The following is a 27,994-nucleotide window of genomic DNA, read 5'->3' on the forward strand; positions in this document are numbered from 1 at the left end:
GCCTAAGTGGTATACCTATCTACTGGGTGGTCCATAAGAGAAACAGGACCGTTGGTCGTAAAGTACTGTCACACGCGAATGACACAATGGAAAAGCTGACAAGTCCATCCGGAGTAGAACGCAGCGTGTCGGCATCCTCGACGCAGGTTTGAGGAGGTCGACAAGATTCGAGAGCACTGGTTGGCGCGACGCGACGCGACGTCTCGGCGTCGGCGCGAGCAAAAGAAGTGAATCAACGATTCTCTTTTTGTCTTTCTCTCTTTCTCTCTCTCTCTTTTTCTGGATGGTTGTTGGTAAACGCGCCAGGAATTCCTGGGGCCATGGCCGGATGGAACCTCTTGCTTCGTGTCCAACCGGGCCAACGTCGTGGCCTCGGGCGGCCTCCAAGTTCTTATCTTAGTCTTGATCGCTCCTGCAACTTTTGTCGGTACGCGGTGTGTGCCCCGGTCCTCTTCTCTTGAGTAATGGAAGTCGGCCGAAATCAATTTCAATTCCCGCGACTCGCCACTGGTTCCTTCTCTTTGAGAAAGAGGTTCCGCGCGTGTTTGCGTTCGCTTAACACCTTTCGATTTCGCGTGTATCGTTGCTTCAACCTTTTGCATAGATTTGCCACAGTACATTCCGCTGGGTTAATCATTTGATTTTATATATAAAGCAGAATCTGAAATTATAAGAGACAAAAAAAGTTTGCCAATATTTATCGATTCTTGCAATTTTATAAATTTTTTTTTCATGCATATTAAAATTATAATTGTTTCAAATATTTTCCTTCTTTTTTGTCTTTTTTCTATCTTCTTCCTTTCTTTTTTTATCCTTTTAAATGTTATAAATAAATAATTCTTTGAGAGAGGATATATAATAAATCTCAATATTTTAATTTTTTAATTATCAAAAGCAAATATAATGTATATCCTTCAATAAGAAATATATCAATGAAAAATGGTTGTAATAATTACGTTATACATAATACAAAAGATTTAATAACATAATCTTTTATATCATCTCAGTAATTTTATTAAATTATTTATTAATAAAATATTTCAGATAAAGGTCTCCAATAGAATATTTTCACATCTTTGTGGATCTCTTGAAATGGAATGTGTCTAGAAAATATTTCAATATGTGTTCTCGATTTATATAATATACATATATCTACGTACATAAAATTTCTCTCTAAGTTTTACGCAATCTTTTTACTTTTTTCTTTTCAGTATTCATAAATTGTACGATAGTTTTATTTATACGAATTAACGGTAGTTTTGAAACATCCGTTATAAAAATATGTATATATAGTTACACATTTCGCATACGTCTTATCACTGTATTCACGATTATCTCGTTAAAATCTCTGAATAAAGTTGTGTAATACAACTTGCGTTATTCGGTTATCGCACGAATTTAACGACTCGATTGCAAACGCGCTTTTACGTGCTATGCCCGATAATTACGTTCAACGATCCACATCGGTAATAACAAATTTCGCAGATTACCATAACATCGATATTTTTGTTCTAAATTCTGGCAAGGGACGACGTTACAGCAGCGGAACCAGGATCTCGGAGCGACAGCGGGGCGGTTCGTGATTTCCTGCACCTGTTGTTTTCGTCGGAGGGCGATACAATCGCTCGTATACAAGTGCAACCGGGTATATAAGAGTTAAAGAGAGAAAGAGAGAGAGAATGCGTGCACTCCAAAATTGGTCTCGCGTATCTCATGGAGATGAAGATGTATCATAGATAATGCAACCGTATGCACCTGCATAACGTGGCGACGGTCGTAAAACTTAATTAACCCCCTCGTGCGACGATTTATTTCCTTTTCGATTAACAGGATTCTCGCTAATCTGAATAGCCGCGCGTCACAAAGAGAATGGGAACCACGTAACAGCATCGCGATGTGATTCTAATCTTTGTTGAAAAGACGGTAATAATGTGGTATTCGTGGAGACATATAGATTCACAAGATTACTCGGTTTGATAATGCAAAATTTGTAGTGACATCAGTGACTAATCATTGCCGTTTTTCATGATAAATATTTAAAAAATCATGATGAATATTAATTACTGCTAAGTGCCTTAAGTAAGATATAAACAAAGTTTTTGCACTTTCAAAGTGCCATCATAGTTTCATCACAAATTTCTTTTCTTTCCGGCATTTACAAACTTTAATATAATCAAATAAAATTTAAAGTTTGACGCATTCTTAATGCATTACCTAAGTATTGTGTGTGCTATATATATGGTGGTCTTTGCTTTTATAAAATGTTTCATACTTTTTAAGAAATAATTTGGCAATTATTAAAAAAAAAAAAAATATTTCCCTCTTTATTTTGTCTTTTATTTCTTTAAAATGATTTCAATTTCTTCGCCCTTTTAAGAGAACAATTTTGTCTTATCATCGACGATATAAACACGTGCATTCGTTGTGTTCATGCGCGTGCTCACTAATTATGTATCCTCCTTTATAAGAGGCATTAAATCTGCGCGACTGCCCCGCGCTCATAAAAGACACGTCAAAATAACCGTGAGAAAAAGAAGCTTTGGTTTCATAAAACCGCGCATGATTACGAGCCGTTTGCTTATGGAAACGGTGTACAGTTAACTCGTTTCGCCGCAGTAAATGTTGCTCGTAATCATGTTTTGCGCTTTTACTGCGGCAATGAAAAGAAGTATTAATTGATATCCTTACACCTTTATCACACTGAACTGCTAGTAGGCGCGGCACTCTTTGCGTTGTGAAGTATTTTAATTCATGTTCGCGGAAATTAACTGTATTTCGTGCCGCTCTTGCTGCTGCTCTGACTTATTCTTCTTCCTTTATCGCATTATCATAAGAAAGTTTAGGTTTCATTTGTAAGGAATGTTTTTTTAACTGATTGCTGTTCAATTTGTCGTCTGTCTTATTACAGAAAATTCATTAATACTAGAGAGCAAAAATGAATTCGACAAATACTATTGTTTTAATACTCGACAGAATATTTCAAACAATCCTGATTAATCCTGATATGCTTTTAGTTATTTTTTCATGTATATTTTTTCGGTTTTATTTATTTTTTTTTGTGATAGAAATTATTCTATAAAATTTAAAAATACTGTTATAATAATATTTCTCTTTGAATTATTCGCCAAATAAAAAATTTAAAATAAACTGCAAAAGTTTTAGTATTAAAAATATTAGAATCACAGTATCATTACATTAGTAATTAATAATAAAATAAAAATAAATATTTAAAGTGAAAAGTGCACCATTTCTGCTTTATATTTGCGACCTCGATAGCCGATCGTATCAGTACTACTTAAATTTTATTGGAACTCTCGGAAACGCGTTGTCATTCTTGTCGAGATTTCTTTTTGGCTGCTCCGGTCGTTTACGCGAGGAATCTTGCGCAATTGACGTAGACGGCTACACGGAAATAATGATACAAAGATGCCGCCTTGCTCTCGGGGGAGGATGATGTCAGGGCAGCACCAGGTGATTTCTCGGGACGAAAATCCCCTGAGCGAAGGGCACGGTTCGTTAGCGCCATTGTGGCCACGTCCAAATATTGTTGAATTCTTACGCAGACCTACAGCGAAGATTCTTAGCTTCCATGCCGGTGGCGTATTGTGTGACGAGTGACAAGAATGATGACTTCATGCGCAACGTGAAAAATGTGTACTTCTGACACATTCATAGTTTCTTGAGACTACCCTGTATGTGCGACAATATTTCTTGCTTAAAGTGAAACTGGCTTTTCTTTAATGAAAATTTCGAGTTACAAAAATCTTTTGATTATGACTGAAAAAGACCGACAAAAGGATATTAATTAAAAAATATGTTTTAATCGATTTTTTTGACAAATTGCATTTTAAAGATATAAATAACAAAATCTAATTTTTTTTATGACTAACTTATAATTTAAACTTTATTCTAACAGAATCTTGATTCGAGACATAAAAGTTATATAAATGATTTAATTAAACCATTCAAATTACGTCTTAATGATTTTATTAAATAGCTAAAGAAAAGTTTCGTTACATGCTCTTTGATGCTGGAAGCGACACGTGTTTGTAGGCGATCTATCTAGATGTCATTCCTCGTAGTGTAGGTTGTAGGTTCGCATTTATATTCGGCTTCTAGGTAGGAACGATTTGACCGTAAGATAAGACCCCGACCGAGATACGGAGAGAAATAACGAAGATGGAGAAGAAAAAGGAACTCTTCTTCTCCCTCAACAGTAATCTTTCGTATATTCTAGAGGAACTCGTAGATAACAATGATCAACGAGGCGTCGCAACCGCATATCAGGACTTAGAAAAACCAATCTCATTGACACTAACGCTCTTTTATGCGTCATTCTTTTTGCACAATCCACTGCCTATTTCCTATTATCATTTCTTCTTCAATACGACTTTAATTTTTTTCTTTAATGCCAAGGAGATGTAGTTTGAGCTCAATAAAAATGGAAGAGAAATATAGCTTAATAATCGGCTATTGACATTGCTTGATTTAAAAACTTACGATGATATAAAAAGTAATATTTGAAAAAGTAAGATATTTTTCTTCATAATTTCCATCGTTTATTTTGTGATTTGCAAAAATTAACTATCTTGTCCACACAAATTTTCATTTAATTTATACTATTTAAAATAATTGTTTTGATTTGTTTGAGAAATATCTATAGCAATAAAGATAAATTCACAGGTTTTACGCTACTTCCGTTAATGCGTAGATTAACAAATATACATCTTCTTTTAAATCATGAAAAAATTTCATTTCATTAAATTTCGAAATAAAGGCAAAGAAAAATAAATTGGATGTACTTTGAATAAAATGCATTTAGCTTAACATTATCTATCTTATAACTTATTATATTACAGCTCTACATATGCGAGAATTGCCGTACAGCTGTTTTCAAATTGTAATGAGTAAAGTAACACGCGATAAATATTCGATAGCAAAATACGCTTATCCAATTGTTCAACCTTTTCACTATCCCAGAAGGCCAGGTGAGAGATTAAGAGAGGACAAACCGAAAGGACAGAAGCCATGGTGCGAGGATCATACGTCACATTCCCCTAATTAAGCAAAGACCGAGGAGTCACGTATGTAAATGACGTCTGTTTGCTCGCAGTCGACCCGCGCGTGTACGTACGCACGCACGCATACGGATGCGCGGATTCTGCGCGTTACGAGTGAGTTTAGGAACAGCCGCATAGTTCTAGTCGTCGTTGTCACTGTCCTCGGTCGTCGTCTTCACCGGCGGTACATAACATACACGGCGGCGAGAGCAAACACGCACGGTCCGCACGGGCCGCTGCGAGAGTTTAGCGCCGTGCTGGCGCTAATAAGTGGGAAGCCGCCTCAAATACGTCCGGCAAACAGTGCCTCGTTAAGCTTAATTGTCGCGAAAGAAGACGGCGACGACAGCGAAGGGAAGGGAAAACGTCGCAAAACGCCGCCGTCGCGACTCCTTTTGACACCGCCGCCGGCAAGAGCTTTCCTACTGACAATCGCATCGTCCACGTTTCTTCTCTCCTTTTTTTTTTTTTTCTTCTTCATCTCGACTATACCGAGAGAGCACATGTATCGACTTTTCCTCTGTAGACGGCGCCGATCTTTCAGTTTTGCTTCACGAGAAAGGGGAAATTTCGTGGCACCTCGCGAAACGCGGCAAGAATGGAACCCGCGTGCGCGGGGAATGCGTAATTAAGGACGGTCCCGGTCGGTCGTTAGTCAGGTTTTGCGTGTGCAAACGAGCGCGCGGTAGAATTTTTATTCGCCGCTCATGAGTATTTCATGGGGTGTACGTTAGCCGAAAATCAACGTTTTCAATGCCTTCGGCGGGCGGACGGGAAGGGAAGGGGGAGAAGAAAGCGAGGAGAGAATAATAAATTTGAAATATAAAGCACGTTTTTCAAAATCGATGAAATATCGCTTAGCTTGTGTTAGCATCGTACGAAATGTTTTAGCCTAGAATGAATAAGTTGATCTTTAACAAGAGATAAACTTCAAGTTCTAATTATTTCAATAAAATTTTTGATATATGTGTCGAACTATGATATTTCTGTTGATATCTCTTATTTCTTATATAATTTATGTCACCGCGCATAGTCTACTCTAACTACAAACACCCTCATCGTAAGTGAAGTGTAAATAATCCGAGAAGATAATGAATGTGTTCATGCTGTGTAAATATATCTTTGTTTTGCAGGCAGTAAAATCCATTTATAGTAGTCAATCGGTCGGAAATAAAATACTCTCTTTTATGCATTGTCCATTTAGAGTTTCGCATTCTCGACCCGATAAACTCGATCAATTACGCGACGGACATGATCGTAAACTGCTATTATTCGTTTCCTGTACGCACAAACTCGTTTATTGGTCCCTTACCACTGCATTAATGTATTGCATGCGCGTATAGTTAGATGATGCACTGTATGTCGACACTACAACGTGTCGACAATATTCTCAAGGGTATCATTTTATTCCATTAGAGCAAGGTCTAATCGCACTTGAGTTTTGTACATTTTGTTCCATTATTGTCGGATGATAGATCAATCTCTCAGAAGTATCAAGTCAAACCGATCAACTTCACTATTTTTAAATTTCTTAATATTAGTATCACATACATGCAAAATACACACAGAATACTAATCATACATATACAAAAAAAATGTCATTATCATTTTTAATATTTGTTTTTTAATGTAAGAAATTCTATTTTTATTTTCTAACTTGATAACTATTACAATTATAGGTAAAATAATTATATTATAATTTTTTACAAGAAGCAATGAAACTTGAAAAACTTTTATGTATTTTACCTGTATTAATCTTTGACTATACCACGTACTTTGTATAAAAAATAAGAGGTGAACCTGTTTGCGACTCACTTAGATATATTTGGCATGATATTTTTTACTCTATTTTATCTCAATAGAAAATTTTTTAAATTTCGAATATTTTATATATATTTTAGAACACAGACTTCTAAGTGATTCTTTTGATTTTCTCGGATTTGTTTTTATTTATTTTTTTTTTTTATTATAGTGTCCATACAATCCATCCAATAAGTACCAGGTAAAAAAATCAAGAACCGATAAAACTTGGCTTGATCCGATTAATGTAATAGTCGTCTCTTTCGTGTACGCTTTTGATTCATTCAAGTTTCACGTGGTAATTTCTATTGGTCACTTCCATTACGCCTCACGCATTTTGAATGGGATAGAATTACACACATACACATTGTCATGTCTATATTCAGTAGTTTTATTAATCTAATTAAGATTTTAATTTTCAAAATAATTTTTGGATCAGGCAAAAAATATATGTTTCTACAGATTAAAAAAAAAACTGATTGCTAAATTTATTACAAAGACATTAGAGTTATGTCGTAATTTTTTTTATTTTAGTTATTTTCAAATTCTTTGTTATGGTGGCTTTCGAACCCGCACTTTTTCTATCAAGGAAAGAAGCAATCGAGAGAGAATTTCTCATATGACGCTGGTAATGCTGGGATCTGCTTGATACTTCTGACCAGCGTCGCAAGAGAGCGGTATCAACTTGTTATCAATGTTCTTAGCATCCAGGATTTAAATGCGCTCTCTGCAATAAGAAAATAATAACAATATAATATATCCTAAAAATAAATAGCCAAGCTTAATTGATTAATTGAAATTCCATATAGTTCAAACAAAGTTCAAGATATACCTTAGAATTTTTTCGAGTAAATGAGAATTTTGCAAGAAAAGTTCTATCGAACCATAGTCTTTCCGAATAGCATGGAATACTTTCTGTGAAGATTTTTAGGCTGTTATTGGACGAGTACACAAGAGACATAGGTAACATTAGAATCAAGAAACTGTACTACAAAATTTACTGAAGGCTTAAAAAAGATTTTAAAACAATATTTAAAAAAATATTGTTCGAAATACAAACAGCTTTAAAGATAATTTCAATATTGTTCTCTTGTATGTGTCAATTTCACGATATCTTGAAATTCTTTTGACATATGTAAGAACTTTACAAATTATTTTATATTGCATATAAACATGATAATATAAATAAGATAATCAACGGGTTAATTAAAACGACTTGACTAGCCAAAATCATTTAATTTAATCACACGACGTTTCGGCAATATGGTTGTGGTCCTTTTCAAGTGTCAAGTTCAAGTGTCTTCTTTTTCTTAATTTACGATGGTAAATTAAGAAAAAGAAGAAAAAATACAATGGAACATGTTTTAAAGGTAGAACTTCATTGTGGAACAATTAAATATTTCATTAGTTAAAATCAACGGTTATTAAAAAGAAATAAACGCAAACAACGAGACACGTCATGTCAACATGAGTTTTTTAAACGAAACCGTTTCTTTTTCTTAATTTATGTTGATACTTGAAAAGGACCACAACCATATAGTCGAAACGTCGTGTGAATAAATTAAATGATTTTGGCTAGTCAGGTCGTTTTAATTAACCCGTTGATTACAATTAAATATTAGCGACTTTAAACTCTAATTTATAATATAAATAAGATAGTTATTACTGACAATGAGCTAAATAATTACTAAAAATATATAGATAATTATAAACAAAAAATCTATTGGATATTATTTTTTTCATAACTTTAAAAAAATTGTAGTCTTAAATAAAAATATCTTTTTTTCGGGCTCATACTCGATTAAAATAGTGATTTTTTTTGCAAATATGTGTTTTTACTTTTCATAAAAGTTTCTCAGTTATTTATTCAAATAAGAAGTAAAAAAATTATGTGATAACAATTTTAGTTAAATTTATTTCAGATAACTTTGCATACTATCGTGCGTATTTTCATATCTTCAATTTATCGTATATTATTTCTGGTGAAATATTTTGTTTTCGATGTCGAAGAGTATGATACAAACTGCCAGTGGTGGCCTAATGAAACGAAAATTAAGCCACACCGTCAGGTGGTCTTAAGTACTATGTCGTGGCTAGATTGTGCTGGACGAGCAGTTCGTTGCACGCTTATGAAAGAGCATTGCTCCATTGTGCTGTGAGGTTAATGAAGAAATTAGCCCAAGTGGTTCCACCGTTGAGCATTTAGATCATTTTTCTCGCGGCTTTTGCCGTAAACGGTTTTATTATGCTATTGGTGAGAAAATCATGATTAAAGCGCACCGACCCAATTTGTCCGTATATGTGTGCAATAAAAGAAAAGAGAATTTATCGTCTTATTAATCCCAAATAAAAAAAAATAATTGTTACAAATAATAAACTGTTTGAAAAATACGATCTTGGAGTTCAAATTTTATCTATACTAAATGTGAAATACATATTCAATCTTTAGATAAATATTTTGAAATAAATATGCGTTAAGAAAATACGAATATTTGTACCTCAACCAAGATATCGTAAAATTTCTATGTAAAAATACTTGGATAATTTGTGTTACTTATCTTTGTGTTATTTACTGTATAAATATCTTTCCGTTGCGGATACCGATTTCATATTTTCGTACAAAATATGTAATTTAAACGATTCTTTTCTCACTCATCTCATATTATTTTAAATAATTAATGTAAGTGTTTATACAATCTACTTTATAAAAAAATAATTTATCATTAAACTTATCATTTTGCATAACAAAACATTCAGTTAAATTAAGTGATTAAATTTTCATGCAATGTCTTTTACAATCCTTTATTTACATAATATTATCTTAACTTATTCTTGCGCAATACACTTACGTATATTCTCTTTTTTACATTATTTATTTAAATATTAAAAATTAAATTGTTGAATAATTTAAAGTAATGTTCAGCTGGACAAATGTAAAGGATAGTGTAATGGCTAGTGTATAAAGGGTTTGAAAGGGATAAAGGAATTCTCGAGTTTCTAGGATATCTGACTGTCAATGTGTTCCTGCTTCTGTCTCGAATCTCGTCTGCAACATTACAACCACGTTTACACGATTTTGTCGACTTCCTTTCGGAATGTTGCGACGGTACGAAATGAATGTTACTTGTGTCCCGTGCGTGCCTTTGCGCGTCGTGCATACCGAAGCTTCGAAGTATGAATTTCATTTCGTCTGGTATTTCGGATTCGGCTTTTCTTAACTGAACTGAAAAAATGTGCATGATTGCTTAAGTGAATTTTAGCAGGATGTTAATATGAATAAGAAGAAGATTTAAAAGGGATGCCCAGTTTTTCTTCTACTTTATATCGAGATGCTTTTTGAGATGATTGCTTAGAATCTTTATAATTTATTTTTCTTTGACATTAGTAACATTATTAGTAAGATTATTTATAATGAACAGGTTTATTTTTTGTACAAAAAGATCAAAAGAATATTGTTACTAAAAGAATAATAATTAACAAATTAGTTGTAACTTTTTGTTTAGATTCTTGGAAGAAATATCTTAAACTATTTTTATTGTATTATATATACAATTCAAAATGCGCATGAGATATGTCTTTCATGCAAGTTAATTATGTTTTCATTTGACATTATTATAGTAAATTATTATTATACTAATGAGCAAATTAGAATCATTAGCGTTGTATAAATTATACAATTATATATTGTAATTTAGTTATTTTACCTCTTAGAATATATATTTCATTGAATGTATTATATGATCCATATGCATGCATATATTATTATATTGCATTCATACATTTAGTATAAAATAATGAAAGTTATTATCAGTTAATTGTCTGTTTAAAGGGAATATTTGATACGACAATAGTTTTCACAGGAGGAGAAACACACTACATTACTTTAATTTATTAAAGAATTTTTTGAAACCAGATGTAAGTATAGGAAAAAAGATATTGAAAAATATTTATTGTATATTTTTTATATCAAAATTTTATTTGAAAGTCAGTAATATATATAGCACAGAAATAAAGTTCTTTTTTTTTTCTCATTTATTTTCTTTTGGTTTTTCCTTCTCTCAATAAACTTAATATCAATTTATATTAAATATTTTTAACAGACCCGGCAAAATGATAAACACTAAATAAAAATTTAGTTAAAATATATTTAATGAATATTATATATATAAATAAATGTTTGTAATTATACAAATAAATAATTACAAATACATCCAATTTAGAGATTTATTTTGTTAAAAAAATTTAGTTTTATATGTTAAAAAAAAATTATAATAAATGATATCTGCATTAAGTATGTTATAGATATGTGATATATTTACTGGTATTGCATGATAAAATAATTTTGCAAACAGTTTGATTTTACCTGATGTGTAGGATATGTATATGAATTTTTATTCGATATTCATGATGTATTACAAACCGTTAAAAAATACATCAGATGACAATATCTTTTGTCTATACAGTAAGAGCTATTGTAATATTTCTACTTTTTTGAAGAAATTAATCCAAAGTGCATCGTTGTATCTTATATTTTATTTACCGTCTGAGACTAATAACAATTTTTTAAATAATGTGATTATTTTGAATTCTTAAATATTATCGCCATTATATTATTCTTATGAACGATGCTCTTACTGCTATCACAATAATTTATGTGCAGATATTATATATTCTTCGGAAATGGTTAAGATTAAAATTTTTATGAAGAAAGTCTGATGATCACGCACATACACACATACACGCACAGATTAAGTGATAAGAAATGCAATAGATTTTGATCGTATTGTACATAACACTTTATGGCTAGAAGTGAATGTAATCACTTATTCATTTATGTATATTAAAATTCTGATGTTTTAAGCATGTTTAATAAATAAATAGCAAGTGTCTATTTATAGGTAAATCTGATCTTGTTTGCGGTTGATAAAATCATTTCTCGTCTAGTGAGATTGAGGCTTGCTATGTAGTGACTGACTTGATCAATCATCTCATTTTCGGGGAATATATTTATGATTATTGGCAGTGACAGATTCCTGGCTATTTCATACGGGACCGTTAGTTTGGTAATTCCTCATTTCCTGCTAAACATACTCGATATGCGGTATGTCGTATGGCGCCGCAATACTTGCGACTATTCCACGAATATGCGGGCTTGCGAACCCAACAATGGCTGTCACGCCTTACTCGAAGAGCTCGCAGATTATACAGAAAGGAATGTAATCGAATATGTAGACGTAAATTAACAAATACGACTCGAAATTAGTAGAAAAGTTTCTCAAAATTATAGTAGAACGTTCCTTATACAGAACATTCTATTTTACACACAATATTTGCATACTCTAATAATAATTTTTGAAGCTATTGATAGTCAAGTTTCTATATACTCAGTTTCTTATACTGATACAAGAAAGGAGAAAAAGAAGAAAAGAAGAAGAGGTGATCAGATATCAATAGCTCATGTCTGGTCTCGGAGATAACTATAGGAACGCTGATAGGATTATATTGTTTTTATGAAAAATTACATCTAAGGAATCTTTGAAAATAAAGTATGTTATTTGTGTGAATTTTTTATTGTTCTAACGGAATTGAAATTTATTATTAAATTACATATAACGGGGAAAAGAGAAATTAATAATCTAAGATGTAATACACATTGTTAATAATAGGAAACAAATATCACCATATTATTATCAATTAACTACATATTCGCGATTTAAATATTGTTTTACAGAATATTATGAGATTGATTACTTTACTTTAAATTTTATATTTGTTGAATTTCATATCAATATCTCTTTTAACATTTTATCATAGTCTATAATGCACATTGAAATAATAACAAGTATGTATTTTTATAATTACATATTATTTGTATAATTCTGTATCTGACAAAAGATACGATCGATTCTTCAGCATGCAACGTTAAAATTTAACTGTTCCATACAAACTAACTTTAGAACGATGTTGAAGTTAAGCGCAGCGTGACTCGTTTTGTGTGTGTGTAGTGACCGATTAGAATTAGGTTTCAAAACCATATATTTTGGTTTTCACCATTGTACAGTTTTGCACGTGCGAGTACTTATGTACACGACAAGTAGCTTTGTATATTGATATTTTGAAATTAAACCAAACTATTCCGACCCGATGATCTTTATACTTGATATGGTGAATCATAGAATATACATATCATTATTTGCTCCTTATTCTCGAAGTATCTATTGACATTATTACAAGATAAGAAATTGATGCTGGTCTTCCATTCGCAATGCACGTATCGAATGCTTCTACAGAAAATATTTCCTAATTATAACGTGTTTCATAATTTATTTTTAATATATTTTCCTAAAAAAATGTTATAAGTACATATATTAAAAAGACATAAGTACATATATTATTGAATCTTATATCTTTAATTACAGTAATAATTTACTCGAAAACTTTATCAATAATTTTGTCAAAATTTAAAATCAGAAAGACTAATTTAATCAGGATAAATATTCAAAACACTTTTAATTGAATTAAATGTATAGTTTCTCTGGAATTTTTTTTCTGGAGTTCTTAAAATAGGAAACAATAAAAAGATCAATAAAAGCACATTATATGAGGCGGTTAAATCTAATTTACACTAAACTTAAACACTTTAACCATAAACTTGGAACTGTAGGTCTAAATAATGAAAAATAAATTCTACCACCACGTGGTCGAACATTATCGGACATTTATGTGCGATCGTTAGTCTATTCTATTTCGTTCTTGCGCAGGACTCTGTTCGGCCATTGCGAACGCTACAGAAATGTACAACGCGAAGAAAAGGTCGACCGGCTGCCGTAAATGTTCCTTTTAACGTCGTCCTCGCGACGCAACGGCCATAGTTTAATGGCACAATAAAGCTATGACATCGCAAATTATAAATTGTCGTGTGGATTGTTTATCGGTCTCGCTACGCTGTACATTCACCCGTGTTTCCGTTTCCGAGATCACGGAAGCCGTTGCAATCGCAGCGGTAGTTTCCTCCGCCAATAATAGCCGTTCTGCCGGTCGTTTTGAGAAATCGGGTACGCAATCTGTTTTATTACGCGTAATTATCTCGCGTTATGACAGAAGCGATCTCAAAATTGAGATTTTAAATGCAACAATACTTTCAAAATATATGATGTATTACATAATGCATTTGATATTTTGGTTATTGGAAAATTTTTATAATCTATGTGTATAAAAAAAAAATATGTATATTTTTAAAATTGTTATTCCGTATGTTCCCATCCTTTCTGTAAGAAAAAGATTCATACTCAAAATGTCAAATCAGTTTAAAATTCAATATTCAAATATTTGTAAGTAATACACAATGATATTTTTACTTCTTTAAAAAGTTTTCATAAAGTATTGACATGATTCCATAATGTATATATAATTTTATCAAAATTCATTAAGTTGTAGTCAAAGGTGAACAGTTTAATTTCTCGAGTCGTATTTATATTTATAAAATCGTTATGTCATTAAAATTATTGAGTGTTCATTAACGTCGTGCACTATATATTGCTCGCAATTATCAACAGAAATGATCGATTTACTGTGTAACTGGCATTTCCTAGGATTTTCCATGAAAATATATGATATCGGATAGAGCCAATTTCCATAACAGAGACGATGCATCGTGCTTTAGATAATGATTATTTGACTTTTTGAAAATATCTCTTCACGTAATATCGTTTGTTTAATAAAAAACAGAAATAAATTTACGTTCATCTTTATCTTAACGTTCATCTAATAGCTTTACGTCGTAATTGTTAATTATAAGTCTTCTCTCTAAGATTAAGCTCTATGATCTTTTCGTGATGAAACGTTGAACTTGTCATGCTTATAGTACATCCAATATTGCTTCGATAGGGAGTAATTGTCTCTCGAAGAAAATTGAAAACAAAGCCTTCATTCGATTGCTACGATAAAGTTTATAAACGAATTCTCTTACGATCTTATGCTTATAATTTTTTATTGCACCTGAAATAAATGCGAAATATATAATTATGAATAGGATTTAATAATTTAATAAAATTTTAATTTAATAATTTATAAAAAATTTGAAATGAAGAACTTCCAATTAATATATTGTAAAAATTTTAGACATTATTTTTAATTAATCTTGAATACTGTTATTCAGTTTTTTAAAGATTTTTCTTCTATTTTTTGTATGTATAATTTTAATTTTTTATAATGGAATCTTTAAAATGGAAAAGAATTTTATATTATTTGATAATATTGTTTGTCCAAAAATAAGACAGCCTTATAAAGATTTATCTTTTTTTAGACGTATATCGTAATTTTTAAATTTCTAAAAATATATACATCTGTATTTGATACATCTGATATTTTCAAAATAATTCTCTCACGAAGAGGTAATTAAATTTTATATATCATTATTTGACAAATGTTGATTTTAAATTTAGCAGCTTTCTCTCTCTCTCTCTCTCTCTCTCTCTCTCTCTCTCTCTCTCTTTCTTTCTCTGATGTTTCTTTCAAATATAATAGAACTCTGTCTTTTATAATTGCTTTTATATTCATTTTAATCTAGCAATTTTGTGAATGTCATTAACTCTTACGCTTTGCATCTTGGTATCGTTATATACGTGTACTTTCATACCTTGTAGCTATCCATATTTCTTCGTTATCAGCCAGAGAACGTGGTAAGCCGGCCGAATTAAGTGCGGAATTGCCGGGAGAGTTTGCTTTAACACGAGATGTAAACTCTCGATATATGTATATTCCCTCTCGCAGTTTCTCTCGGCGACGAAACGAGCGTACAGGGACTTCCAGTAAATCTAAAAGTTTTCCATCACAAGATAAACTCTTTCGGAGAATTTCTATATGTTTCGTATCTTTCGTTTTTTTTTTAACCCGCTTTCGTATAGAGGTCGTTTAGAGATTGGCCAAGTTTTGTTGAGTAATGCCGCTAATTACGAAAGAACGAAAGGAAAGCAAACCCGTTGGTGCTATTGCGGGAGCCATTAAGACCTGTTGATCTCCCAGTGGATATCCGCTCTGATGATCAGATGCTTTTCTCAATGGATAGATGCGATCTCGCGAGGGACTAAAGGGGCATTTCGTGTCAGACAGGATTTTGTTTCAAACACGCTTTTACGTAAAAACCAAACACTTGTAAGAGAAACGAATAAATAAATTCGTTTCGAAAGTTTTTTTCTAAAAGTTTCTTTTCAAAGAAATGACATGATAAAAAAAAATATTCCGTACGCAAAACAATGCATAATAATGTAATATAATAATAACTTACAATTAGTAAGATAAATGTATTTTTATAATAAGATAATTTAACATTTAATTTGTTTAACAAACAAATTAAATTACTATTCTTCGTAAAACTTTCCGAAATACATTGTACTAGTAAGAGATGCAAGGTTTTCTAATATATTTCCGGCTCTCAAAAGTTCTCTCGATTTTTCGCAACGAGATGCACTTCGTCGACAAGCATTGATTTTCCATATCGCTCCTCTCTAGCCAAACTTTTGTTTCAACGTAACGCAACGCGATACCGGAGGAAAAGTTCGATCAACGCGCAAGAAGAGGGAGAGTAAGTAGTATCGCGGGAGGATAAAGTGCGTTGAGGACAGGGGAAAAAAGATCGATTATGCGGCTTTATTTTCGATTATGCAGCGTCTGTAACGCGCGGAAATACTGCGAAGATGTTTTATCAAAGTGACGTGGGCGTGGAATTTCGGAACAAACACGAGAAATTGTTTGAAATTACTGACAGAGATCGGAAGTTAACGAGATATCGTGTTCATCGACCGATCTAAAGCCTCGTTTAAAAGCGCTGCTTTCTATTTTCATTACTGCAATCTATCTTTCGTGGTAGCGAGATGCGGTGTACAATTAAATTCTATAGAGAAAATTCTCTTAAAATCGAACGAGACAAAAAGTGTCATGAACTAATTATTTGAATAAAAATTCATCACATGCGAAGATAAAAAAGATTTAACCATCACGGTCTATTGTTAGCTATCTTATTACTCTTTTTGACGTTACATATGTTATATATAGTAATATCAAAACTGTATCTTTTTAGAATTATAAAAGATTCATGTCAGAATAAACTGCTGAACGGAAGAAATTGATAGATTGTCTTGTAGCATCTACGATTAAATGTCAGATATAACAAGACACATATATGAAATTCAATATAAGGGAGAATAAACGGAAAGAAAAAGGAAAGTATTCTAACAGCAATATATGTACAAGCAAACAAAAGGCACGAAACATTTTTGATAAATTGTAGTCAAGTTAATCAGTAAATTAAAATATATTAAATTAAATAATATATTAAATCAATATATATAAAGTATATTAAATTAAGTAATTTTTATATAAAAAATGTAAGAGTACAAAAATATATAGTTATCACAATAAATTACTAAAAAAAAATATCCTTAATAAAAATACTACAACTGATTTGCTGGATCACGATTTTGATTATTGTTTCTTCAAATATTCATATACGCGGTCTTTATATCGATTATTTCAGTTTTCCTGGTGCTATCCTGGTATTGCTATGATAACAAAATAAGTAAAATATACATGAAGGCAAACTTGATGAAGATTACAGATTTGGAACTATATGATAGAGATTTCTAATATATTGCTCCTTTTTGTAAGACTAAGAAGCTTCGCAAGTTACATTCCCATCAACTTATGATTTATTTGTACATATGCTGTGGAGCGCAAAGAGATCAATCTTTTGCTTACATCGCCAAGAGAAGAATCGAAATTATGAAAATATATCTGAAATTTTATGCAAAACTTTTGTCGCTACACATATTATTCGAAGAATATATAACATACACATATACATAAAATTATGTTAATTTCTTTTATGTTTTTTATTTAGAATTGTACTTTCATAAAATGTATTTACATCATTGCTTCATATATATATATATATATATATAAAAGAAAAAGTTCTCTGGGATTAATAAATATAATATTTATGAAATAATATGATATAATTTATACATATTACATAAATTTTTAAAATATCTACAAATAAATTTAAATATTCTTGAAGAAAATTTTAAAATATATTGATATAATTATATTTTTCTCAAATATTTGTACTCAAACAAACTAAATAGTTTTAAATTATATCTTTGTCACATAATAGCATTATTCACATTTTTATTATATTAGCTGATGTTGTATCAATATGCATATTAACATATAGTAAATTAATATCAGAAAACGAACTGTTTTATCTAATTTTCATATTTATAAATATATTTTATTTTAGATAAATTTATCACTTGATCCATTATTTCATTAATTGGCAATAGCTTTATTGCCGAACAATTATTATTCAAGTAAACTTGAGCGCCACCATTTCTACCTGAATTTATTATTTAAATGACCAAATAAATACTTAATAGTATGATCAGATATGTTTTCCTGAATATATGAAAATAGATATTACATCTATCGATTATCATTTAACGACCATTGTTGTTTATTCCGTTATAATCGGAAGCCATTGTTACGGATATGTTACATGGATAGTTACAATAGTTGATGCAGAATTGTGGAGCAATATGTGTCAGGATGAAGCCAATTCGAAATGGCTGCCAATCGGTCGAGTCTGATTAATGATTGATCGGTTGACTGTGTAATGCTACGAATCTCGAATTGATTGAAGTTACCTTCTCGGTCGACGCAATGCGATAAGCTGCATGAAATCGTATCCACTAAACTGTGAGGCAAGGGTGAATGTTGTTTGGAATACATGTGCATTCCGATTCTGAAAGCAAGCTATATTGATAGCCTAGAGTTAACCAATCCTAGTTTAATGACATGCTGACCCTTTCTAGATTACTGTCATCTGCGATACAGTTACAGACTAACATCATCGATTAACATTAGTATTAGTACACTAAAAAGTGAAGAAATAAATAAAAAATTAAATTTGATGTGACAGATTGGATGTATAACGTAATATTGTTGGAGACCATACAAATTTAAAAAAGTGTACACATATGTTACGTATTATTTTTTTATTTTTAAAATATTCTTTTTAGAAGTAAAATTTTGTATAAAAAAAATTGCATTTTAAATTTTCAACTAATTTTTTCGTGAGGAACAATCGTATAACGAACAATCTTCTTGTTCGTTATACGAGTATAATTCATTCTAAAATAATATCTACAATGTTAATGCAATCATTAATATTTTATAATACGAAAGTAAAATAATATAAAATATTCCTAGAGAACTAACGAAATTTACAATAAACATACAAATTTGTTAACCAGCGGTAAATTAAAAGATCTAATATAACAAATGAGATTGAGTTACAAGCAATTTATGGATTTTCTCTGCACTAATGTAATCTCGTCTGCTGAAATCGACAGTCATGTCAAAGTTTAAATTTATCCCGCGTGATATTACGGATTGTGGCCGTACGTAGTCTAAACTAATTTGTGTTAAATCGCTCTCTAGCACTTGATTCACCTAGTATAACTATAGTTGAATGGAGCGATTGTACAAACTTTCTTTCCTTAATTACGATTGCTTACTAACAATGTGCACCAAAATGTGCGCATGTATAATATTTACAATGTTTTTTGAGAAAAAAAATATTTAAAAATTTATTTAAAAATTTTAAATGTTCTTATTACATTAACATTTTATTTTGTTAAAATTTTTTTATATTTCTAATACTTTACATACACACTTTCGAGATTTTATTTCTTCGCTTATGTCACCTGTCGACGAAAGCATGCCGCGAGAAATCGTTATCCATCGAATTCGATGTCAGTTGATGCAGCGCATCACTTGAAATTATTTAGGATTCCGGTATCAGAAATGTCGTCTAAAGATGAGAGCTTAAAAAAAATATTGCGATCGGAAACATCGAAAAATTCTCGATATTAAAATCACATGTAAATCCTGCGAGAACGCACGCGTATTCATATATATATAATTGAAAGTTTATGGAAAATTTTATATTAAGAAATTATGTTTCTTATTTATTTGTTATTTATATATAAACAGATATTCAGTTTTTTAAATAAGGTACATTATTCAGAGTTATATGTATAAATATGTAAATTTGTTTTTAAAGTAGCATTCTCGTAGAATGATTATCATCATTTTATACGGTAAGAATAATTCCGCGAATTTTACAAAGGCAGTATAAGTATATAAAAATTCACTCGCTACCGTCTCACGAGAATAGTACGTGCATTTCATGGTTTAGCCATATTTTCTGCAAGAGACTTCAATTTCACGCTGCGACAAGTTTACAGCAATTTCGTTTGCCTGACCAGTGCACATCTCACTTTGGTCAACTTTACTGCTGATAAAGAATTTAAATTTCTTTTTTCTTTACTTGAAGGTAGAAAAGTGAAAAGTGCAAGTTGTTGGTTGATAAACGATCGTTTAAATCAACTTGAACACGAATAAACAAGAAACGAGAATTTATAACATGCATCGACTCATGCATAAACATGCAACTTGAAAAATATAAATATGTCCTTTAGAATGTGCAAATATTTGTATTTTTGTTATATTTTTATTTTTAAACATTTATTCAAATCGTGTACAACCTCTGATTACGCGTAAGATTTTTGCTATAATTCAATTTAACTTCACGCTTAATTTATTTCAATTTAATGCTTTAATAATGTTTTATATTTATTCTCATCTCAATACTTTAATAACCTTTTGTATTATCAAAAGTCAATATAATTAAAAACAACATATTGAAAATAATATATCGACATTAATTATCAGTTTTAAATTAATGTAAACATTGACATATGCTTAAAAATTGTTTATGAAATTTATTTAAAAAAAATTTATTTAAAAAGACGTTTTCACGTTTTAGTCATGTAAAACTGAATAATGATTTTTGATGACTTGAGATGCTTTTAATAAAAAAATTGTAAGTTGCTCAGATTGAAATAATACACAATTTTTTTATATCTTGCACGCGATAAGTTGATTCACTATTCATTTTTTCAACTTTTATATTTTGATAGATTATTGTAACGCTTTGCTTTTAATTTTTTTTTTTTTTGTCAATTAGATTTTTATCATTTTGTTACATAGAGAACACTCCATATTTCATAGCGACTCACTATTAATTAATGCCAGCTCTTCGTTATTGTATCGAGTTTCACGGCGGAAATTTCCTTAATCGCATGCTTCCGATTTGCGCGAAAGTGAAAATATATTCGTCGGTGTTTCTGTCCAAAACCTCGTTGTTCCTCTGCAATGCTGATAGCATTAAAGTGCATTGTGGATACTAGTAACGTAACGAGAAGGGTGATAGCGGTAGGTTGACTCCCTTTTTGCCAGCAATGCCGGCGGGTTGCAAACAAAATTTGCATAAGACTGTTAATAGCCTGGAGGAGGATAATGCAGCCATGGAAAATAGATTTTAGAAGGGATGGAGCAGTGAAATTATACATACATACATACACATATATATGTATTATCATTTCACTGCTGGGATATGTATATAACCCGATGTGCACCGGCATGGAACGGTACGGCACGCAAATCGGTACGCTGCGCCAACACTTTTTCCGTAAAAGACGCTTTAACGTTTTATGGAGGTAAAGCCTGCATTCGATAGGATCGCAATGTAAAAATCGACAATCGCGGTGCCGAAATCTGCAATATTATATGCAACTCATGCTATACTAGCTTGAGAAAAATTTGTATGAGATTACTTTTGAAAGAGTTCACAAACGTTGAGCATCTCTTGATATTTTTTTATATATTATATTAGATACTTATTTTCTCTCTTTATTTAACGTAAGGGAAAAAGTTTGCTAAAATTTATATAAAATATATTTTTATAAATCTGTAATGTCCTGGCATTATTCGAAAATTATAATCATAATTTTCCATTATAATAAAATTGTTAATTAAAATTTACCTTTAAAAATGAAAAATGTAATTATTTATCAGAATATATTCCTAATATTAAATGTGCATTATTTTGTAGCCTGATTGTATTGTACGATACTGTAAATAACATGAATTGCGAATTGTTTGAGCTTGAAATAATTTTTGAATTGTAAAATACAATTGCAATAAAACTTCTGTCATTGCTGAAACACGATTGTAATAAAATCTTGATAGGAAATATATTGCGTGTGTATATTGTTATAAAAAGCATGCATTTTTTTGTATATCGTTGGACACATTAAAACGTCATACTTTCATTTTGTGGCTGTAGCGTGGCTTTTGCATACGTTTGTAGTTTAAAAAAAAAATATTTAACGTTGTTTACTACGTTCGCTGTAATATTTCAATGATGAAAACTGTCGTTTGCATCACTCTTTTTCTCAAACGATGCATGCAAAAATGAAAATACAATCTCAGTGTCTCAGTCTTTAAAAATTTAACTGAAGAACTGAATTTTAGAGTTATACATCTGTTATAATTATTATAGTGTCAATTATAATTATAATTATATATCGAGCGATAACATACCAAAACGTGCATAATGATCCTTTAAACGCGAAGTACTATCGCGCAACATAGTGCAAAGTTATATAGCGCTTACATAGCGAATCGCGTAACCAAAATCCTCAGAACTCCTATAACAGTGTAGTCGTCACGATCTCGTACTTTGACCACGAATGTAGGGCTGCATATTCATTGTAGAATAGTTTACGAGTTACGGATTATGTTAACCTAGTATAACTTTTCCGCCCAACATCGCTCAGTAAATGATAAATAATACATTACACGAGATAATAATTATAAGATTACGTAATTTGTTTTATAAATATAAGATTTTTTTTAATTCGCTCAATATTTAAGCTTGTACGATTTTTTTTCGAAATATACGGTTTTAAAATGGAATTCGCACAGAGGGAAGGTGAGAGGAGAATTTCAATGTCCATAATATTCAAAACACCTAAGTGTATATATTTGATCAATTAAAAAGCAGGTAAAAACAATTTTAGATACTCTAATAAAGTATATGATAACAATGGAATAAGACAATATTCTACATCACAAAATTCAGGACATCGAGCTATCGCGAAACAAGTTTTCGCGCTATACAAATACGTATTTTTTTATCAAATGCCAGAGATCCATTGTGTGTATAACTGATGATAAAAAAATTTTTTTAAAAAAAGAAAAAACGCGGTCACGAAAGGATGGATAAAGGATGTTGGAAGAAATCCCTGAAGTAAATGGCAGCAGGATGTCTTCATTATCCGCCGGCGAATCTCTCGGCCCTATTCATCGATTCGTTCTTACACATTTCAGCCGTTAACGATAGGATCGATGAATAGAACAGTCTTGGTGAGCGATAAGATGGGCTGGCGAGAGTTAGTTTGTCAGAAAAGTCAGAAGAATAGCCATGTTTTATGTCGGATAATGAAATGTAACGATCTTGCAAAAAAACTCAACAAACTCGTCTTTTTCCGTAAAACTACGAGCGCTTTGTGATTCAGATTGTATTCAAACGATGATACTCTATTATTGCCCACCGTTATTTTTCAAAAATTTTGATGCTAAAGTTCTTGAAAATTTTCCAATAATTCTTGGAAATCTTCGGGAAAAATTTATAAATCTTTGAAAAAAATCGAAAACGTTGCAATGCAAATGATTCAATAAAAAGAGGCTTAAAGAGGCAGTTATCTAATCGTAGATGCTCATTTTTAATTACTATTTGTTATTTTTTTCAGTTTCATATATGTGACTATTCATAGTATAATGAAACTTTGCTGAAGAAATCTGTCGAAAAAGTCATACATAAGGCGATCGCCTGCAGACTAAAAAACTTTAACTTTCTAAAAAAGCCAAGTCGCTTCACAGCTCCCTCGAAGACGTTGTGGCTTTTTAAATGTTGCAAATTATACAGTTGGATGCTTTTCTAGAAGAGCTTCCGTCGGTTTAATTTCATTCGCAGGGAAAAATATCACTCCGCTGGAACGGCATTGTATTGAGTTTTTCGGTACGTTTGGAAGAGAAAAAATATTCACTTCTGCATTTGTCCAAACCTTTTGCAAATAAAATCAACAAAAATAACATTCGGTCTGCAATATTCAGCCTTTCCAATCCTTTTTTTTCTGTTTGTATGTTAACAGATGTATGATGCGCAATTTTCATATAGGTATATAGCTTTGCGAATATGCGACATCAAAACATAAAAACATTCTACTATATAGGTTACTACATATAGGTCTTGTTTCAGTTTTTAGTAAATAATGAACCATTCTATACGCAATGTTTAAATAACTTTTTCAACAGTTTTCTCATTTTATAATAATTTTTACGGAGAAAGGATAATTATTGCACAGAGTATATTATAAAATTGTGCTATAAAGAATATACGTAATAGTAAATTTCTATGTATATACATGTATTAGATTATGTCTGTTATTTTTATTTTTCATTATAAATCACTCATTGCATAGACAAGAATGTCGCTTCTTAACTTAGCGCAAGCTTTGCTCTGATATCATTTCTCGTATCGTTCTAGTAAACAAGTCAGGTTTAACAAATTTCATAAGTCTCTCAAGGGAGACCCGAGAGAGTGGTTTATTCGATTCAAGCGCTTCTCGTTATTTTTTATTTGTACAGAATATTTGTCGGTCTAGAGCTACCTTGTTTTCCCTCTTTCTAGCTTGTCTTGCCAACGGAGCGTCTTCCTTAAATCTTTTATTAATACTCGCCCTACGTTGTTTAGTATTCCGCATCGTCCTGCGAAATTATTTCGCGCATCCTTAACTTCAAAGAAGCTAGGAAAATACAGAGCGCCTAATTCCTATCTCTTCCTCGGCTCTTCGCTGTTCCTCAGCCGTCTGTCTGCTTCGTACTTGATAATGGCGTAGCTTAAGCTCGACTTTGTGGATAATAGTTATAAGTTTAATTAAAGCCAGCCCTCCGTGCCAGCCGCCGCTCGACATCAGAGCGGATATTTCGATGCCAAGCATGATTCTTGTCTCAAGAAAGCACAATCATAAGAAAAAAAAAGAAATTTTGGCGGTCAATGATATTAGGGAATTTGTTGAAAAATTTATTTTGCTCGAAAAAGCAGTGTTCTATCGTGTAACGAAGTATGTTTAAATACCTCGTGTAAATTTTTCGTTTTTGCAACTGCATTGCGTTCCACTAGTTTTTGAATTGTGTCGCAAGCCTACATAAAATTTCTGTTGCATAATTCTTAAATTTACGAGAAGGAAATAATATAATTGAGATATTATTGACATAAAATTTACCAAAAAACCGAGATCTTATTTTATTTTTTTCTTAAAAAACTTTCAAACAGAACTTAAAAAAATATTTTAAGTTTTAGTCGCTCTTGTGCTTTAATTTTCGGTGCAAATGAAAAAAGTACTTAGTCTTAGAAATATTCTATATAGTTATTATTTATTTTCATGATCATCACTTGCTATATATATATATATATATATATTTCTGTTTTTTTTTATCAAATATCAGCTAGAGATTCTTTCCATTGTATTAGTTTCCCAAGTAATACTATGCCGCACAATCCCAGAGGATAACAGAAGCAATTCGAAAGGTATCTATCTATAAAGCAATATTTGAAGTAATGTACTGTGGTATTTCTGTCAGAGCACTGAAAATTCTGACAAAATTTTATGTGGTATACGCAAAAAAATGCACATTAACTTAAGAGCATTTCACCTTGAAAATGATTCTCTCAGATAACAAAATTTGTCAATAAATTGGTATAATTATTTTCGATCGTATTCATCGGATTTTGCAACAGTTATCCGACAAAGAGAATATCTAATCTAATTATTAATAATTACTAAAATTAAAACAAAAAATAAAAATTATTAATTTAAAATCAGATATGTGTATGCTTTAGTCCTTTAGATATAAGAAGAGTAAAGTTAAAAATATTACATTTTGATTTTTCTTTTAATACATTGATATATGTATATGGATATCCGTATAGCTTACACATGTATGTCCATATATATATGACGATACAACTAGCTGCCAGAAACAAAAATAAAATAAAAGAAATTTATTTTATTTCAATTTTGCAAATTTGTTTTTTAAATATTCAATTGCTTATTGTAAGAAAAAATAATTCAGTAAATAATAATCAAACGATCGAAGAAAAGAATGCAATAACCATGTAGTCGTCTTGAAAGGAAAAAAATTTACAATTTTATAAAATGAATTATTATTTCAATTAATTCAACTACTTTTGACATGATAATTAAAAGTAATTATGGATTTTATTGTCTCCATTCATTTAGGAGCAGAAAAATTTGAATACGGAGTACAAAGCGCGCAAAGGGTACATTGTTTTCTTCGAGCATCGCAAAAATCACTAATCGAAATGCAGCAGTATTATCGATCTTTCGATCTCGCATTGATCAGCGAATACACTTCGCTTTGAAGTGTTTCCTGCCGGTTCCTTTCATGCGCAATGGATAGCGGCTGCTGTGCGGATGTTATTAAACATCGCTGCATTTTCGCTGAATGAATAATCCGGTTGCTCATTCCGGAGTATACACTGTCTGATGCGATAGTTCCCTTTTTAAGAACATTCGTGCATCTCGAGTCGAAATAGATTTTGCCTGCGAGCAGTACATTGACCTTTGGAAATTCTACGATGTTGCTGCGCTTGTGCCAATCTTTTTCTAAACTAAAAGAAACTTTGCGTTTGTACTTTCCTCGACCGGATAGTATATATTTTATCACTGTTTGATAAAATATATTTATGTATTTTATATATTTATATATTTTATACTACTTTTATATACTAGATCATTTCTCGATAAAGAAAGAGAGAAAGAAGTGTTCCTTTTTAACGACGTTGGCGTAAAAGTTGCTTTAATTAAATTAGATGACGTACACGGATGCCTTGATTTAACTGGATGACAGTTTAAGTAGATGAAAGTTTTTTCTATATGTAATATCTCCTTTAAAGCAAAATAATGTAAACAAGAATATATGTACAAAAAACATTTACTTCTTCAAAATTTCTGTGAACGATGCTTGCTTTTTGTTAATAATGGTCTATAAAATCATTTTGTTCAAATACGTTTATATTAAATGAAGGTTTCTGACAAAATAAATTGGCTGTATCACCAAAAGAGATATTTGGTATAGGGCTTTCATTCTGCAATATTTTTTGGTTTTATTTGCTACCTATAATTCTTGTCATTTTCAACTGAACATATTGAAACACTGTATTCAATGTTGACCAATTTATTTTCGATGCTAATATTATAATATTTTCGTTGGTAATACTTTAATATTTGTGTTAATAAACAATACTGTAATATTTGTCTCATATTAAACAAATATATGGAGAACAGAAAAGAGAGAGAGAGAGAGAGAGGGGGGGGGGAGAGTTTTATATTATTTTGTTTATATATATACAGAGAATTATTATAAGTCTACATAGAAAAATTGTGTACGTAACTGTATCAATAATTCCATCTTTTCTTAAAGATTATCGATTATTAGAAATTTCGGTTATAATAAAATTAAAATTTAATTATATATTGGTAGAATATTATATTTATCATTTTTATATCAAACTTCTCTTTACCTCTGAGATTAATGTTATCTATACATATTCGATAGTTTATTGTTACCTCATTATGAGTGAGCATTTCAGTCGATCGTTTGAGCTAGAAATGTTTTGAACTTACGGCATTACTAGTAATTCAGGCAACAAAAGCGATTTCATGTGTCTACGACAGTACAAACGCGAGATACATCGGTAACGAGTCAGCACATTCGTGTATTCGTAAAAACGTGAACTGAGACTGTAAATAGTTATTTTCATTACAAGATGTCATTACAATCAATGCAAATGTTTAGTTGTAAAGTGAGCATTTAGTCAGTTCTGATACCTAGGCTATTGTATGGATCTCTCTAAAGTCTCGATGTTGAAATTTACATATTTGCAAAATAAAGCGGCGTATCATAATAGCATCGTTGTCTGGAATACGTTAAAACGGCACATACAGACACATTTGCATCCGTAATAACGGTAGCGTGTACATGTTGTTGGAACCATAATATACGCAAAAAATAAGAAAATATAAAAAATCATTCGGTTTTTTATAAATTATAACTATGTGTATAAAAGAGCAAACAAAAGGTAA

General features: G+C 31.1%; 1 long non-coding RNA gene across 2 annotated transcripts in view; it reads right to left on the reverse strand.

The window, feature by feature from the left end:
- Positions 1 to 299: 299 nt before the first annotated feature.
- The window catches only part of LOC140664171 (uncharacterized), a 156,898-nt gene continuing 129,203 nt past the window's right edge, over positions 300 to 27,994 (reverse strand). The window contains exon 4 of one of the 2 annotated variants that reach the window (XR_012046411.1): positions 300 to 661. This is a non-coding gene — a long non-coding RNA (uncharacterized lncRNA). Of the gene's footprint in view, positions 662 to 7,411; positions 7,588 to 27,994 lie in introns of those variants that run through there. The other variant, XR_012046410.1, reaches the window with a different exon arrangement.

This window comes from Anoplolepis gracilipes, chromosome 3 (genome assembly GCF_047496725.1).
Source record: "Anoplolepis gracilipes chromosome 3, ASM4749672v1, whole genome shotgun sequence".
In the NCBI taxonomy this organism is placed as follows: domain Eukaryota; kingdom Metazoa; phylum Arthropoda; class Insecta; order Hymenoptera; family Formicidae; genus Anoplolepis; species Anoplolepis gracilipes.